The sequence below is a fragment of the Dendrobates tinctorius genome, unplaced genomic scaffold (genome assembly GCF_039654945.1).
Source record: "Dendrobates tinctorius isolate UK_male_01 unplaced genomic scaffold, ASM3965494v1 ptg000138l, whole genome shotgun sequence".
Classification (NCBI taxonomy): domain Eukaryota; kingdom Metazoa; phylum Chordata; class Amphibia; order Anura; family Dendrobatidae; genus Dendrobates; species Dendrobates tinctorius.
Window position 1 is genome coordinate 25,665,213 of NW_027361806.1, and position 19,328 is coordinate 25,684,540.

The following is a 19,328-nucleotide window of genomic DNA, read 5'->3' on the forward strand; positions in this document are numbered from 1 at the left end:
TTTTCAATGTCCTTTTTAAAATGTGGTGCCCAGAACTGGACATAGTATTCCAGATGAGGCCTGACCAAGGAGGAGTAGAGGGGTATAATTACTTCATGTGTGTTTGCCTTTTTTTGCTGCTGCATCACACTGACTTATGTGCAGTCTGTGATCTATTCGTATACCCAAGTCTTTTCCGCATGTGCTGTTGCTTAGTTTTATTCCTCCCATTATGTAGGTGTAATGTTCATTTTTCTTGCCAAGATGTCAGCCCATATTTGTTAAGACCTCCCGGTGGTAAAAGAACATCTCTCAAGTCAAGGTTCTTACCCCCTGATAAGTGGTGGTCGATGGGCAGGAGTCAGCGCACAATCATCCCACAACACTTGATTGGATTTTTGAGACTGTATCTGTTTAAAACAAAACTTGCTTTCAATCTGACTTTAATGTTTAATGCCCCACATATGTCACAGATCGGAGCCAAGTGCTGGAAAATGTGATCATTTGCAGATCCTAGCAACACTGGCTACTTCATTGATTCGCATGTCCTTACCAACTGTCCTTGATGTTGCAGTTTCACTGTCATGGAATCTAGGAGTAACTCGCAGGCTGGACTGACCGCTGCAGCAGATATTCATGCAAAGCAAAGGATAAATTCAGCTGTAAAGCTACTGCATAGAAAATGCATTGGATGTGATTGTGTCCATTGACCGTGGATGGGGTTGGGAGGTGGACCCTTAATCAACCGTAGGTTTTATAAAAAGTGTTTTCCTAACAATCTCCCCCCCCCCGCCTCATACACGTTTTATTGAACACTCAAGTTCTATATCAACCAAAGGTTGGTGAGTCGGTGACCGATTAAGGGCCGTCCTGTGGTTAGGGGTGATGTGAGTGGTGAGAGACGAAGCTCTGAGTCATCCCTAACTGACTTAGATCCACAATCCCCTTCCCCATATTACTCTTAATTTTGCCCCCCAAGACCCATATTATCCCTAATTATTATTTTATTAATCCTCCATATTGGTACTTTGATGTCCTTCCACAATGTAAGCTCAATAATGTAACACCAGAAAAAAACGATTTTAGTGCAAATTTGCAAACTCCATCCCCATCCATTCCTGGGTTATCCCGCCAAAGCGGGGATTACTGAATCCAGATGTCATGTTACTAAAATCAAACTATCTTGCATGCCAAGTCTCACTATCTCACTATGCAAACTAGAATTGTGACCAAGAGAAAGGGGGCCGACAGCAAAGATCAGTATGGACCCTGCCATTGCGCTGGGTTTGGCATCCGGCAAAGATCGCGCTGGTTTTTCCATTCGGCCCTAACATTTCAGTTGCAGCGTTCGGGTAAAAAATAATGAGCGCTCACATTAATCGAAGGGAAAGAGTCCAGAAAATGAAACTAGAAATGAAGGCGGAAGAGGCGCCACTGACGCCAACCTATGACTTATTTATCTGATATAGAAACATATTGATTATCTTCTAACACTTTCTTATTTTTAAGCAATATGTGTTCCATATGCTTTCAGACGCCGAGTCTTAGCTCGGAGGATCAATAAGTGACAGAGTTGCATTTTCCTGAAGTATCAAAGCTTTTTTCCCTTTGACTTAAAGACGACATTACACAAAAGAGACAATCACAGATTGACAAAATCTAATTTATTGTTGGCACATAATGCGCCGTCGCGTTTTCAGAGCGGAGGCTTTGCAAATGTTCCAGTAAAGGGAATAAAACACAGCAAATAGCTCACAGCAATTATTAGGAACTTTCTAAAGCACCAGCAAGATGTGCACCAGGACTTTCAAGTTTCATTAGCTGAAAATGTGGTTTTATTGGAAAATATTATTTTGCTTTCTCCCAAAGTCCAAATGTTATTTTTACTGTCTTGTTAAAATCCAGGCAGAGCAAAGGTAGAAATGTTCCCTTTATGGGATTGGATTTATTTTTTTTATATTTGCATTGCGTTACATTTTCCTTATGAAGGAATTTGTGCCCCTCTGACACCCAGTTAGGCAGGAACCGCAACGCTGTCTCATTGAAGAAAATGCTGTAATTCCCTAAACAGCCAGTGGGGGCAGGAGCACCGATGTGGAGGAAAACCTTAGGGCAGGAGGCAGCGCTACCCAGAGCTGTGATCACTTCACTCTCAGGATCAATGGATTCCCACCAATTATAAAGTAGTGCTATGTCGCAGTGATGCACTCCTTTTAACTCTGAATTTCCTACAAGATTTAAAAAAAAAGGAAAAAAGAAACAGACATTCACTTTTAAGATTTGTCACAAGGTCAAAAGTGGTCAAATTTTACTCTTCCTTTATTTCCACTGACTTTTTTTAATGAATCGCCATACAGAGCCATGAGCCTCTATATTTAGTGCAATTTTTACAGTTTTACTAAATCAATAGGCCAAGATCTCCAGAACTGTGTGAGGAATTCAAAGAAAAGGTGAAAAAAAACAAATATCCAGGTGAGCACCGGGATTAAATGAGAGCAATATCTGACACTTTGACCAGGTGATGGGTTTTCTTTCAGTATTGTAAGTGTAATAATATTATAAGAAACTTTGCAGACAGGTTTATTATTTTTCAACAATTAACAACATCCAGCATTTTTTTCCCAAGTCTATACAGTTGGAGACTTAACATTAATGTAGCCAGGGGCCACATCTATCTTCAAAGCAGGTGGAATAGTGCATCATGATTAACTACTGGACTGCAGAGGACCCATATATTGTTCTTTCCCATTAGCCTCGTCTGTCTGTGTCTGGTCCTGAACATTTCTATATCTGATGTACTTACTTTATCCAGTTCAGTCTCCTATTTCTTCTCTTCCAACTCCATCTTGACTCCAATCCTAATTGCTTCCTGCATTTTATTCCTATAAGCTCTGCTATGAACTCTATGTGCTTATCCCTCCTTCTATATTCCCCTAAAAAAGGTCATAAATTCTGGGAAGATACACAAAGATCTTCTACGTTATAACTGTTTGGCAGGAGCTGTATAGTCATCATAAGTAACTGTGATAGGAGTTTCTGCCCCCAGCACATCATTTCTACATTCTTTGTAGAAATTTAATGGCACAGTCCATACAATTTCTTTATACAGGAAGTTCTGGAGTCTGAGATGGTGACCCCCTGAACAGAATATATTGCCGTGTAATTCCCAAGGGGGGGTCACCATATGATCCAATTGAAAAGAAGGATGCCATGAATTTTCCGATAGGAAGGAACAAGTAAATAAGAAAGAGTTATTTATATATATATATATATACATAGAGAGAGAGCGAGTAGGAGGTGATGAGAGGAGAAGTTGGAAAAAAGAATTCACCAGCGTGCTACTTTATTAATCTCCCAGGCCAGCCTGCTATCATGTTATTGATGCTTTAAATGCATCTGAAAATATAAACATCTCTGACATTGAAAATGTCTTTATTCAGAAAAGAAAGTCTTAAAATATTTTAACAAACTTTGCCCGTGAAAATCAGAAAGAATAGGGAAGTGTGTACGGATTATCATTATCAATGACTTCTCTGCCCTTCACATTCCTGATAAACAACTTTTCTGCAAGAAATCTCAACGCATGGCAATTTCCATAAAGTATTTTCTTCATCTCTTAGCAGATGGGCAAATGAAATTGGAAGAAAACTATAGAAGGATCGATAGATGTGTGACGACGACTTCAAGCTGACTATAATGTGGGGGCTTTTGGGTGGGAGTCGGAGATGTAACCGATTCAGGCAGGAAGTTGGAGTTAATTATAGAATATAAAGGGATCTGAGGTCAGGTGGAGCGTTGTGTCTTTCTTCATCATCTCCCTTAGTCTCTGCTGACTTCATTTTCCAAAAGCAGCTGCACCCTTATTATTCAAAAAGAAATGAATAAAAGAAAAAAAAATTGATTAGATATCCATCCATTTTTCCCCAAGGGGATGCAGCAGCCAACTTAGATCAGTAATTTTGTTTTCAACGCCGCGGTGATGACAGATGTTGCAGCATGCAATTTTGTAACGATATTCCCACTATTCAGGAACATCCTGGCTGCTCGGGTAATAAAAAATCTTCTTTATCTGATGTTTTACATGAGGCTTTGAAAGAAAACAACTTTACTGTGATTACTAAAAGTCTTTATAGAATTGTGGAGCGAAGTTTTCACACGGTTAAGACATTTGTATCATTTGTGCAGAAAACTACAACATAGACTATCTACCATCTACGGTGGGGAAAATACGTATTTGCCAATTTTGTAAGTTTTCCCACCTACAAACAATGGAGAGGTCTGTAATTTTTGTCATAGGTACACTTCACCTGTGAGAGACAGAATCTAAAAATAAAAAAAAAACAGAAAATCACATTGTAGGATTTTTTCATAGTTAATTTGCATTTTATTGCATGAAATAAGTTCTATTTTTCTATTGTATCAAATGCTTAATATTTGGTACAGAAACCTTTGCTTGCAGTTACAGAGGTCAGACATTTCCTGTGGTTCTTGACCAGGTTTGCACACACTGCAGCAGGGATTTTGGCCCCCTCCTCCATACAGATCTTCTCCAGATCTTCCAGGTTTCAGGGCTGTCGCTGGGTAACATTGAGTTTCAACTTCCTCCAAAGATTTTCTATTGGGTTCTGGTCTGGAGACTGGCTAGGTTACTCCAGGACCTAGAGATGCTTTTTACAGAGTCACTCCTTAGTTGCCCTGACTGTGTGTTTGGGTCATTGTCATGCTGGAAGTCCCAGCCACGACCCATCTTCAATGCTCTTACTGAGAGAAGGAGGTTGCTGGCCAAAATATCACAATACATGACCCCATCCTTCCTCCCTTCAATGCAGTGCAGTTTTTCTGTCCCCTTTAGAGAAAAACACCCCTAAAGTATGATGTTCCCCCACCATGCTTCATGGTTGGGACAGTGTTCTTGGGGTTGTGTTCATCCTTCTTCCTCCAAACACAGCTCCTGTGGATCATCCAGATGGTCACTGGTGAGCGTCAAACAGGCCTGGACATGTTCTGGCGTGAGCAGGGGGCTCTTACGTGCCCTGCAAGATTTTAATCCATGACGGTGTAGTGTGTTACTAATGCTAATGCTTGAGACTGTGGTCCCAACTCGCTTCAGGTCTCTGAGTATGTCCTCCCATGTAGTTCTGTGCTGATTCCCAACATTTCTCAGAATCATCCTTACCCCACGAGGCGAGATCTTGCATGTAGCCCGAGACCGAGGAAGAGTGACAGTCATCCTGCATTTCATCTATTTTCTAATAATTGTGCCAACAGTTGTTGCCTTTTCACCAAGCTGCATGCCTATTGTCCTGTAGACCATCCCAGGCTTGTGCAGGTCTACAATTTTCAGAAAGTTGTGGGAAGCAGGGTGTGTTGCAGTCCGCGCTGCCGAGATTCACAAATCACCTGGGATGCAAGATGTTGTAGCAGTGTACTCCTTTATTTCCTCCTACGCGTTTTGGTGCCCTTCCTGGCACCTTCCTCAGGGATCCCTGAGGAAGGTGCCAGGAAGGGTGCAGAAACGCGTAGGAGGAAATAAAGGAGTACACTGCTACAACATCTTGCATCCCAGGTGATTTGTGAATCTCGGCAGCGCGGACTGCAACACACCCTGCTTCCCACAACTTTCTGAAGGTTTTTCCACGTGCGAGTGGTTGGTGGAGGTCCTGCAGCAGCTGATTCTGTGATATGCTCTCAAGCCAGTTGTGGGTTACACAACTGGAATAGGTGAGTGGAACTGTATTATACCGCTCATACTTCAAGTGTCACTAGTGATAGGGCACTATTGAGCCTCTTGTTCCCCCCACCATTTTTTGTAGGTCTACAATTTTGTCACTTGTGTCCTTAGACAGCTCTTTGGTCTTGGCCATGGTGGAGAGGCTGAAGTGTGATTGAATGTGTGGACAGGTGTCTTTTATACAGGTAACGAGATCAAACATCTGCAATTAATCCAGGTAAGGAGTGGGGAGTAGGAGGCTTCTTACAGAAACACTAACAGGTCTGTGAGAGCCAGAATTATTGCTGGTTGGTCAGTGATCAGATACTTATTTCATACAATAAAATGCATAAAGAATCCCACTTTATTGTATCTCTCTACCTTTCTAGAGTGTCCCCATTGGATCTAACCCTTTAGCGTTACATGACAGAGCCTTACTTTTGTCACATTGCTTTGAGGTGACAAATATTAAATATTTGTATAAGATCCAATAAAATATGTAACAATGTATGAAAACGTTTCGGGGCCCTTTAAGTCTCTTACATTAAGGTTCTGATTCCTGTAATTCCCACAATGAACAGGCATTAAAAAATAAAGAAACCCGCCAGTGACGTACAGAAAAAAATTGATTTTGCAGTCTATAATTAGACGGTATAAATAAATCGGCTGATAGGCTTTTGTTTTGAGTCAGCCAAGAAGAAAAAATGAAGGAACAGATATGTCAGAAAGTTTTCTAAAGTGCTCATCATTTCTATCACAACATGATCAGAACAAAACACACGAGAGAACACTATGGTTTTCTATTATATTTAGGGTAAAAGAAAAAATTCTGCTGTTTTCCAGATTTTTTTGTCCATAGGGGGCAGCATTCTGGTAGTGAGTATTGATACAGTAAAATGATATTACATTTAATTTGTCAGGACATCGTCTGAATTAGACCTGAAAAGTGATTCATTCTCTCTGCAGCAGACGACATTTCTCTTTAACCTTTCCTCCCGGCAAAGAATTAAAAAATACTCAGAAGGGGGCGCCACTGAGCAGAGAAGTCTCCCCTTCATTAGGAGCCATAAATGCAGTGATACAATCTGAATAATGATGATCCTGACCATGAGCAGGACACCTTAAAGGGAATGTCCACTATCTATTTTTACAAATACCTGATTGTCTGCAACTGTGATTATTTCCCAGCTTTTTCTTTTGACTCAAATGGAACGTCACCACTGCAGCCAATCAGTGGTCACATGATGACCCCCAAAGGAAGAGAAAAGCATGGAGACTGGCACATGGAATGTTACCACTGCAGCCAATCAGTGGTCACATGATGACCCCCAAAGGAAGAGAAAAGCAAGGAGACCGGCACATGGAACGTCACCACTGCAGCCAATCAGTGGTCACTAGAGTTGAGCGAAACAGGTCGGTCAGATTCAAAAGTCGCCGACTTTCTCCAAAGTCAGGTTTCATGAAACGAAATCCGACCACAGTGTGAAGTTGGCCATGCGGTCGGCGACCAGAGCACCAAAGTCGGGTTTCGCCCAATGCTTGCACGTGACTTTTTTCAGCCAATGAGAGAAGCGGAGAGTAGCGGGACTGGGAGAGGGAGAGAGAGAAGAGAGAGAGAAGAGAGAGAAAGAGTGATTTTGCTGCCTCTGGGGTTAAAATTCATGCCAGGTGTTTACAGTCCTCCACTCACTGCCGACTTTTCTCCCCATTGACTTGCATTGGGTTTCGTGTTTCCCGACTTTTCACTATAATCGGCCGATTTCGTTCGACTCGACTTTTGAGAAAGTTGGGTTTCATGAAACCCGATTCGACCCTAAAAAAGGCAAAGTTGCTCATCTCTAGTGGTCACATGAAGGCCCCCAAAGGAAGAGAAAAGCAAGGAGACCGGCACATGGAACGTCACCACTGCAGCCAATCAGTGGTCACATGACGACCCGCAAAGGAAAAGAAAAGCAAGGAGATCGGCCCATGGGTAACGCATTATTTGAGGTCAGAAAACAAAGCTCCCAGAGCGACTAGAGAGTTTCCTTTCTTTGGAGGACCCATCCTGCCCATACATTACTTATACAGGTCATTGATGTCAGCAGGTATCATGTCATACTTCAGTCTGCCTGGGGTGGCGCTGTGGGAAGATTTCACATTTGCTTCACTGATTAATGCCGATCTCCTGAAGTGGCGGCAGCAGGACTGCTGCTTTCAGCGTCTGATAATGCTTGCCAAAATGATGTTCATTCTCTCTGCCTGTTAAAGGGATTTAAAGGGGTTTTAGTTTTTATTTTTTTAATTCAAATATTGCCCAAACAGGCAGTCACTGCCTCCGCACCACTGTGTATCGCCCACCAGTCTCTTCACTCCCTCCACTGACTTACTACCATCCAAAATAAAAGACCCCACTATGGACATGATTGCAACCCGGGACCCCGTTGAAGAGCACGTGAAATCAGAAAATGGCCTATTGTTTCAATCAGGTTTATGGTTCAGGTACAGAACTTTTTAAAAAAAATTTATATCACATTCTTTATGAAAAAAAAATACAAATGTTGCAATTTTCACACGGTTTTTGCTCATCGTTTAGACTTTATGTTGTTTCAAGAAATCGACTTGTACATAAACAGCAATTGACAGACTCTGTGCATATCGCTTCTATGTAGAGGTGTTACCAGTCATTGTAATCCTGCCTCTGCTGATAAGGAAACTGCTGCAAACACTCACTGAAATAATAAACCTCCGTGAGTCTAAAATAGCCCCGTGGTCAGTGTGAAAATTGCAGGATTGCTAGTCTTATTTTTTTAATAAATTATAAGAAGATGCCAAAATGTTAAATAAGTGTAACTCAGACGTCTGATGATCACATGAGGTCACTTTAATGTTCCTTTAAAGGAATGTCAGAAACTCCTAGTAATGTAAATCTGTTCCCGGATCCCCAGCGTCTCCACATGATAATTACAGTAATGTTTCGCCCTAATGTGACCCCCAGGTCCTAGGGACCACATATGAGTGCAGCCTCCGGGATTTGCCCCCCATGTGTCTGCGATGCCCCTCTGCCCGGCGCTCCCTCCTCGGCCACCACATTCTATCGGCTGTTATCCTGTCGATCGTTGCGCTGTATGGTAAATGCATTTTAGTGCACTGAAGCCTTTCTGCCGCTGCCAGGCAGCGCGTTCTATTTTTGCTGCATCCTGAGAATCTACTGAGGACACGATTACCGGCAGATCAATAATCTCTGTGATAACAGACAGTCAAGCTGTGAGGACGGTGCGGTCTCCAGAGCCCGGATACAACATGGACGCAGCACATCAAGCCTGGGTGTGAGCGTATTCTCATGGATCTTCTCTTCAGGCCCATGTCTAAGGAATATACAGTCATGGCCAAAAGTTTTGAGAATGACACAAATATTAATTTTTACAAAGTCTACTGCTTCATTTTTTCTAATGGCAATTTGCACATACTCCAGAATGTTATAAAGAGTGATAAGCTTAACAACAATTACTTGCAAAGTCAATATTTGCCTAGAAAATGAACTTTATCCCCCAAAACACGTTTCAACATCATTGCAGCCCTGCCTTAAAAGGACCAGCTAAAATCGTTTCAGCCATTGCTCCATTAACACAGGTGTGGGTGTTGATGAGGACAGGGCTGGAGATCAATCTGTCATGATTAAGTAAGAATGACACCACTGGACACTTTAAAAGGAGGCTGGTGCTTGGCATCATTGTTTCTCTTCTGTTAACCATGGTTATCTCTAAAGAAACACGTGCAGTCGTCATTGCACTGCACAAAAATGGCCTAACAGGGAAGAGTATCACAGCTAGAAAGATTGCACCTCAGTCAACAATCTATGGCATCATCAAGAACTTCAAGGAGAGAGGTTCCCTTGTTGCCAAAAAGGCTCCAGGGCGCCCAAGAAAGACCAGCAAGCGCCAGGACCGTCTCTTAAAAGTGTTTCAGCTGCGGGATCGGGCTACCAGCAGTGCAGAGCTTGCTCAGGAATGGCACCAGGCAGGTGTGAGTGCATCTGCACGCACTGTGAGGTGGAGACTCTTGGAGCAAGGCCTGGTCTCAAGGAGGGCAGCAAAGAAGCCACTTCTCTCCAGAAAAAACATCATGGACAGACTGATATTCTGCAAGAGGTACAGGGAGTGGACTGCTGAGGACTGGGGTAAAGTCATTTTCTCTGATGAATCCCCTTTTCGATTGTTTGGGACATCTGGAAAGCGGCTTATTCGGAGAAGACCAGGTGAGCGCTACCACCAGCCTTGTCTCATGCCAACTGTCAAGCATCCTGAAACCATTCATGTGTGGGGTTGCTTCTCAGCCAAGGGAATGGGCTCTCTCTCAGTCTTGCCTAAAAACACAGCCATGAATAAAGAATGGTACCAGAATGTCCTCCAAGACCAACTTCTCCCAACCGTCCAAGAGCAGTTTGGCGATCAACAATGCCTTTTTCAACATGATGGAGCACCTTGCCATAAAGCAAAGGTGATAACTAAATGGCTCAGGGAACAAAACATAGAGATTTTGGGACCATGGCCTGGAAACTCCCCAGATCTTAATCCCATTGAGAACTTGTGGTCAATCATCAAGAGACGGGTGGACAAACAAAAACCTTCAAATTCAGACAAAATAAAAGCATTGATTTTGCAAGAATGGACTGCTATCAGTCAGGATTTGATCCAGAAGTTGATTGAGAGCATGCCAGGGAGAATTGCTGAGGTCCTGAAGAAGAAGGGTCAACACTGCAAATATTGACTTGCTGCATTAACTCATTCTAACTGTCAATATAACCTTTTGTTACTCATAATATAATTGTAATTATATTTCTGTATGTGATAAAAACATCTGACAAACACATAAAAACCAGAGGCCAGCAGATCATGTGAAAATATAATATTTGTGTCATTCTCAAAACTTTTGGCCATGACTGTATAGTGATCAGATCAGAATCCTCACAGCAGCACAGAGTATTATTTGCAGATAAGAATACTGGCGCACAATATGGAAAGACAGTAATGAAAGGCATGGATCACACAAAGCGGTGGTGTCCAACCTCCAGGACAAGCAGCATGATGGGAGTTGTAGTTGTGTAACAAGTGGAGGAAGTATTATCTTAAAGGACATGACGTAATTAAAGGGGTTTTCCAGGTAGAGGATTCTCATCTGAGGGTCAGATTCTGGATCCAGTCCGTGCCACTCAATGGTCCGCGTCAGCACATGAAGCAATGACCACGTCGTTCAACCAGTCATGGCTTGTGATAGGCTGCAGCGGTCAGGTGCATCATCAAACTGCGCATCAAACTGCGCATCATCACATGTTTTTCTAATGAAGCACAGCTCAAGTCTCCTGACCGCTGCAGCCTATCACAAGCCATGACTGGTTGAATGACGCATACATCGCATTATATGCCTGTGCAGATCAAGGAGCGACCTGCGCCATCCCAGTCTATGGCCAGTAGCTCTGCTCTATACAAGTGAATTGGACTGGAATGCAATTCCAGACTCAACCATAAGAAAAGAGTGGCGCAGTTTAAACAAAAAAAAATGTTTTTTCTTCCTCCTTCTTCGACCCCTTTACCTAATGACTTACTTTCGCACCCATGGTTTAGATGCTGTTCTGGGTCACACTGACCTCTACGTCCTGGAGACCGCCGCTCCGGCTACAACTTCCTAATGAGCTCGGAGTTCCTAAATCATCTCATATTTGCTTCGATTCCCTCTAACAACCAAGAATCCGGCTTTCCATGTTATTGCCTGAGTGGCTTGAACCCGATAACTTAATATTCAGTGTTCATGCCTTGCCGGCAGTGTACAAGGAGGACATGCGCTATAATTGAATTCCTTACACCGCAAAAGAACAACATGTTTAAATATCTGATACTCTTGCGGGTGATGAAAAATGAATTAAACTCGTTTTGTCCTTGCAGTCGTTATTTTTTTTTTCTTCCCAGGACTGAAAACCTTTTAGTATTTTGTATCCATTTCATTATCTCCCAAAGCATGAAAAGTAATGGAATTTGCATCAAATCCTGCAAGAGAGAAGGGACTCGGAGACGCCGTCAGCTGCCCCTCTTAATCCAATCTTCCCCAATGCAGTTGGCATAGTTGTTGCCAAGCTGGAGCAGCGGGGATCTGCCTTTATTAAGGGAGAACACGAATCTCCGTATTAGGAAAAAACTGTGGAATCTTTTCTGCTCCGCCAGATACTTCCTCTCGCTGAGATTACATGAGACGTCTAACGGGAGATTTATTAAATAGTCTCCGAAATTAGCTAAAAACCCCCAATTATCTTAGTTTAGCTCTGAAAAGGACACAAAAGGCTTTAAGGAATGAATATTTGCGTTTTCATTATTGTCTATCAGTAGGGTTTCCGAAATTCAAAAAAGACCCTCATTGGAGACAGTATGAGAATAACAAACATGGCCCCCGCCCTGTGTTCTGTCTGGTGCCGGCCCCATACAATATTCCTCACGTAGCCGGTGACTGACAATGGAAAGTGTGATTACTTATGTAAATCTCCATGATACTTGCTCCCTCTCGGAGATTTGGGAATGCCTTGAGGAACCCGTAGAGATACCATTTTCAGAAGAAGTCGCTAGCATTACTGTTCCCGTACAGATCTGCTCTGGGAGATAAGCGTGAACATTTCAAACGGATGCTCCGCTTATTTCTGATACTTGAACTTCTGAGCATCGGTGGAGTACAAACAGGACGGGATTAACGCCACTTTTAAGTGCGATTAATATCAGTCATATTTTCGTTCTGGGTTCCTGCTGCTTTGCTCCTCAAAGTCGTGTGATGTCAAACCATCAAATATACAATTCACTTGCTGGGGGTCTGTGTTGGAGACTCTTTGACGGGGAAGAGCGACTCAGTGTATCTTGTAGTGTTAATGCAGATTTCTTAAGAGGAAAAAGATTCCAATTGATGGGTCAATAATATCCCCTAGAGCATCAATGGAAGCGGAAATGTGCGCAGTGAGAATGACTGAGGGATACACCATTTAGGACTGGAGTTTTGGTCATAAGACCCTAATGTTCCACTGAAGGGGAAGAAATTTTCAAGTCAATAAAAAGAGTTGACAATTTATTCGGAAACCTCAAGAAGAGGCCAACATTGAAAACGTCATGAAGCTCTGAAATATACAGTATGTGTATACATATTGCATCTTACGTAAGGCGAATGAAAGTCTTTTACTGCACTTAAGGTGGCTGAGGAGGTGTCACACACCTGCCCAGTCCATTGAACTATTTTATGTTTCACGAAGGGCTTTGCAGGTGGCCTGGCGTGCTCCCATGTGTTGTATTTTCTGGGCCTAGATAAGGTCTCCCAAGACACACACCTCCATCTTGATAATGTATTAAGACTTGCTAGTAACTATTTTAGTTGTCTGTGCAGTGTTCCAGTACACAGCCATCAGGACGTTTCCAGGCTGTGGTTTCCCGTCGTGGTTTCCCGTCCATGAGTTACTTGTCTATGGTTTCCATTAACCCTGCTACCTGTCAGTGGTCTTCAGGACTTCACCTGTAGGTCTACGGTCTCCTATTTCCCTGCTACCTGTCAGTGAAGAACTTCACCTGCTGATCTACATTTTCCTGTTACTTTGCTATCTGTCAGTGGTCTTCAGGACGTCACCTGTCTGTGTGCAGTTTCCAGTAGCATTGCTATCAGTCAGTGGAGGACTTCTCCTATCTGCCTGCAGCTTCCGTGGTTTTTAGATTTACTCTGGAGGTCTATCTGCTCCCGGTCTTCTAGGACCTTTGCTATGTATCCAGTGGTTTCCAGGACGTCTCCTTGCCGCATGGCATTTGGACTTTGTCTTCTCTTTGGAATTTTGTTGGCAGTTTCTAGTCCCTAAGCTCCACCTAGCTGCTGCACCAAACACTGTGGCCCATGTGCCCATCTGGACCTAAGGCTTAGGGGATGTAACTCACCTAGTGAGCCCACTTTAAGTATCCAGTGGGATGTGTGAATATTTGGATCTAGATATATAGATAGAATGTAAAGAGAGATTTAGACAGATAATAGATGTCCAAGCATAGTTCATGTCAAAACACAGCACCACCGACCACATCTACAGGAAGATATACATCTACTTTGTGGACTTTAAAAAGGCATTTGACTGAGTTTGACACTGGGGCTTATTTCAGAAACTGCCGGAGTGCAGAATAGAAGGAAAGACCAATGAAGTCACCAAAAGCTCCTACACCGAGAACTGCTGCAGCGTGAGGGTAAACGGTAGAAGAACGGCTGATTTACAGCAGAGCCGCGAAGTTAGACAGGGCTGCAGCCCAAGACCACCGCTCTTCAACATCTACATCAATGAGCGGCCACCGCTCTGGAAACTTCCACGCCACCAGGTCTCACACTCCATGACACCCAGGTGAAATTCCTCCTGTATGCAGATGACTTACTTCTGCTATTACCAACTGAGAAAGGTCTCCAAGAAAACCTGAAAATCTTGGAGAAATTCAGCTCCACATGAGCACTATCGATCAACCCAAAGAAAACCAACATCATGGCGTTCCAGACGAGAAAGCCAAGATCGGACCAGCTCCCTCCATTTGTGCTAAGCAACTGTGCTCTTAGAGGAACTGACAAATATTCCTACCTGGGCTTGGAAATTCACCAGTCAGGGAGCTTCAAACAAGCCATAGAGATCATGAAGGACAAGGCCAGCAAAAAACCTTCTACGCCATCCATAGGAAACTACCATCTTAAGGCGCCAGTGAGGGTCTGGCTAAAAATCTTTGATGCCATCTTCGCCCCAATCCTCCTGTACGGCTGTGAAGTCTGGAACCCTCAGACTGCTCAAGGTGATATTCCAGTCCAACAGAACTATTCCAGCTGGAATTCTGTAAGCACCTTCTCAAGGTCCATCAAAGCGCCACCAACAGTGCCTGCTGGGCTGAGCTGGACAGATTCCCTCTACTTCTATCAGTCCTGAAGAGGGTGCTGTCCTTCCAGGCTCACCTACAGAGTAGCAACCCAAGCTCCCTCACCATAAAGCCATGCTAGTTGCTACATATGTGAGGGCAGGGGAGAGAGCAGCGCAGTGTGTGAGTGCGAGGGAGAGAGCAGCACAGTGTGTGTGCAGGGAAGAGCAGCACAGTATGTTAGGGTGGGGGAGAGAGCAGCGCAGTATGTGAGTGCGGGGAAGAGAGCAGCGCAGTATGTGAGGGCGAGGGAGAGAGCAGCGCAGTATGTGAGTGCGGGGGAGAGAGCAGCACAGTATGTGAGGGAGGGTAAGAGAGCAGTACAGTATGTGAGGGCGGGGGAGAGAGCAGCGTAGTATGTGAGGGTGGGGGAGAGATCAGCATAGTATGTGAGGGCAGGGGAGAGAGCAGCACAATATATGAAGGTGGGGAGAGAGCAAGACAGTATGTGAGCGCGGGGCAGAAAGCAGCGCAGGATGTGAGGGCAGGGGAGAGAGCAGCAGAGTATGTGAGGGCGGGGGGGAGAGTAGCGCAGAATGTGAGGGTGTGGGAGTGCAGTGGAGTATATGATTGCGAGGGAGAAAGCAGTGCAGTATGTGAGCACGGAGGAGAGAGCAGGGCAGTATGTGAGGGCGGGGGAGAGAGCAGCACAGTGTGTGTGGGGGGAGAGCAGCGCACTATGTGAGGGCGGGGGAGAGAGCAGCGCAGTATGTGAGGGCGGGGGAGAGAGCAGCAGTGTGTGTGTGGGGGAGAGCAGCGCAGTATCTATGCGCAGGGCAGAAAGCAGCGCAGTATGTGTGCATGGGGGAGAGCAGCGCAGTATGTGAGGGTGGGGGAGTGCAGTGGAGCATATGATTGCGAGGGAGAGAGCAGTGCAGTATGTGAGTGCTGGGGAGAGAGCAGGGCAGTATGTGAGGGCGGGGGAGAGAGCAGCACAGTGTGTGTGTTGGGGAGAGCAGCGCAGTATGTGAGGGCGGAGGAGAGAGCAGCGCAGTATGACAGGGCGGGGGAGAGAGCAGCGCAGTATGTGAAGGCAGGGGAGAGTGCAGCGTGGTATATGAGCATGAGGGAGAGACCAGTGCAGTATGTGAGGGCGGGGGAGAGAGCAGCACAGTGTGAATGCAGGGGAGAGAGCAGCGCAGTATGTGAGGGCGGGGGAGAGAGCAGCACAGTGTGTGTGTGGGGAAGAGCAGCGCAGTATGTGAGGGCGGGGAGAGAGCAGCACAGTGTGTGTGTGGGGGAGAGCAGCGCAGTATGTGAGTGCTGGGGAGAGAGCAGCGCAGTATGTGAGGGCGGGGACAGAGCAGCACAGTGTGTGTGTTGGGGAGAGCAGCGCAGTATGTGAGGGCGGGGGAGAGAGCAGCACAGTATGAGAGGGCAGGGGAGAGAGCAGCGCAGTATGTGAAGGCAGGGGAGTGTGCAGCGTGGTATATGAGCATGAGGGAGAGAGCAGCGCAGTATGTGTGCGCGGGGGAGAGCAGCGCAGTATGTGAGGGTGGGGGAGTGCAGTGGAGTATATGATTGCGAGGTAGAGACCAGTGCAGTATGTGAGGGCGGGGGAGAGAACAGCGCAGTATGTGAGGGCGGGGGAGAGAGCAGCACAGTGTGAGTGCGGGGGAGAGAGCAGCGCAGTATGTTAGGGCGGGGGAGAGAGTAGCACAGTGTGTGTGTGGGGGAGAGCAGCGCAGTATGTGAGGGTGGGGAAAGAGCAGCACAGTGTGTGTGGGGGGAGAGCAGCGCAGTATGTGAGGGTGGGGGAGTGCAGTGGAGTATATGATTGCGAGGGAGAGACCAGTGCAGTATGTGAGGGCGGGGGGAGAGAACAGCGCAGTATGTGAGGGCGGGGGGAGAGAGCAGCACAGTATGTGAGGGCGGGGGAGAGAGCAGCACAGTGTGTGTGTGGGGGAGAGCAGTGCAGTATGTGAGGGCGGGGGAGAGAGCAGCGCAGTATGTGAGGGCGGGAGAAAGAGCAGCACAGTGTGTGTGTGGGGGAGAGCAGCGCAGTATGTGAGGGCGGGGGAGACAGCAGTGCAGTATGTGAGTGCTGGGGAGAGAGCAGTGCAGTATGTGAGGTCGGGGGAGAGAGCAGCAGTGTGTGTGTGGGGGAGAGCAGCGCAGTATGTGAGCACAGGGCAGAAAGCAGCGCAGTATGTGAGGGCGGGGGGAGAGCAGCGCAGTATGTGAGGGTGGAGGAGAGCAATGGAGTATATGATTGCGAGGGAGAGAGCAGTGCAGTATGTGAGTGCGGGGGAGAGAGCGGCGCAGTATGTGAGGGCGGGGGAGAGAGCAGCACAGTGTGTGTGTTGGGGAGAGCAGCGCAGTATGTGAGGGCAGGGGAGAGAGCAGCGCAGTATGAGAGGGTGGGGGAGAGAGCAGCGCAGTATGTGAAGGCAGGAGAGAGTGCAGCGTGGTATATGAGCATGAGGGAGAGAGCAGCGCAATATGTGTGTGCGGGGGAGAGCAGCGCAGTATGTGAGGATGGGGGAGTGCAGTGGAGTATATGATTGCGAGGGAGAGACCAGTGCAGTATGTGAGGGCGGGGGAGAGAGCAGCGCAGAATGTGAGGGCGGGGGAGAGAGCAGCACAGTATGTGAGGGCGGGGGAAAGAGCAGCACAGTGTGTGTGGGGGGGAGAGCAGCGCAGTATGTGAAGGCGGGGGAGAGAGCAGCACAGTATGTGAGGGCGGGGGAAAGAGCAGCACAGTGTGTGTGGGGGGGAGAGCAGTGCAGAATGTGAGGGTGTGGGAGTGCAGTGGAGTATATGATTGCGAGGGAGAGACCAGTGCAGTATGTGAACGCGGAGGAGAGAGCAGTGCAGTATGTGAGGGCGGGGGAGAGAGCAGCGCAGTATGTGAGGGCGGGGGAAAGAGCAGCACAGTGTGTGTGGGGGGAGAGCAGCGCAGTATGTGAGGGTGGGGGAGTGCAGTGGAGTATATGATTGCGAGGGAGAGAGCAGTGCAGTATGTGAGTGATGGGGAGAGAGCAGCGCAGTATGTGAGGGCGGGGGAGAGAGCAGCACAGTGTGTGTGTTGGGGAGAGCAGCGCAGTATGTGAGGGCGGGGGAGAGAGCAGCGCAGTATGAGAGGGCGGGGGAGAGAGCAGCGCAGTATGTGAAGGCAGGGGAGAGTGCAGCATGGTATATGAGCATGAGGGAGAGAGCAGCGTAGTATGTGTGCGCGGGGGAGAGCAGCGCAGTATGTGAGGATGGGGGAGTGCAGTGGAGTGTATGATTGCGAGGGAGAGACCAGTGCAGTATGTGAGGGCGGAGGAGAGAGCAGCGCAGTATGTGAGGGCGGGGGAGAGAGCAGCACAGTGTGAGTGCGGGGGAGAGAGCAGCGCAGTATGTGAGGGCGGGGGAGAGAGCAGCACAGTGTGTGTGTGGGGGAGAGCAGTGCAGTATGTGAGGGCGGGGGACAGAGCAGCGCAGTATGTGAGGGTGGGGGAAAGAGCAGCACAGTGTGTGGGGGGAGAGCAGCACAGTATGTGAGGGCGGGGGAGAGAGCAGCACAGTGTGTGTGTGGGGGGAGAGCAGCGCAGTATGTGAGGGCGGGGAAAGAGCAGCATAGTATGTGAAGGCTGGGGAGAGAGCAGCATAGTATGTGAAGGCGGGGGAGAGAGCAGCGTGGTATCTGAGCATGAGAGAGAGAGCAGCGCAGTATGTGAAGGTGGGGGAGAGAGCAGCGTAGTATGAGAAGGTGGGGGAGAGAGCAGAGTAGTATGTGAGGGCAGGGGAGAGAGCAGCACAATATATGAAGGTGGGGAGAGAGCAGGACAGTATGTGAGCGCGGGGCAGAAAGCAGAGCAGTATGTGAGAGCAGGGGAGAGAGCAGCACAGTATGTGAGGGCGGGGGAGAGAGCAGCACAGTGTGTGTGTGGGGGGAGCAGCGCAGTATGTGAGGGCGGGGGAGAGAGCAGCAGTGTGTGTAAGGGAGAGCAGCGCAGTATGAGCGCAGGGCAGAAAGCAGCGCAGTATGTGAGGGCGGGGGGAGAGCAGTGCAGTATGTGAGGGTGGGGGAGTGCAGTGGAGTATATGATTGCGAGGGAGAGACCAGTGCAGTATGTGAGGGCGGAGGAGAGAGCAGCGCAGTATGTGAGGGCGGGGGAGAGAGCAGCACAGTGTGAGTGCGGGGGAGAGAGCAGCGCAGTATGTGAGGGCGGGGGAGAGAGCAGCACAGTGTGTGTGTGGGGGAGAGCAGTGCAGTATGTGAGGGCGGGGGAGAGAGCAGCGCAGTATGTGAGGGTGGGGGAAAGAGCAGCACAGTGTGTGGGGGGAGAGCAGCACAGTATGTGAGGGCGGGGGAGAGAGCAGCACAGTGTGTGTGTGGGGGGAGAGCAGCGCAGTATGTGAGGGCGGGGGAGAGAGCAGCATAGTATGTGAAGGCGGGGGAGAGAGCAGCGTGGTATATGAGCATGAGAGAGAGAGCAGCGCAGTATGTGAAGGTGGGGGAGAGAGCAGCGTAGTATGAGAAGGTGGGGGAGAGAGCAGCTCAGTATGTGAGGATGGGGGAGTGCAGTGGAGTGTATGATTGCGAGGGAGAGACCAGTGCAGTATGTGAGGGTGGAGGAGAGAGCAGCGCAGTATGTGAGGGCGGGAGAGAGAGCAGCACAGTGTGAGTGCGGGGGAGAGAGCAGCGCAGTATGTGAGGGCGGGGGAGAGAGCAGCACAGTGTGTGTGTGGGGGAGAGCAGTGCAGTATGTGAGGGCGGGGGA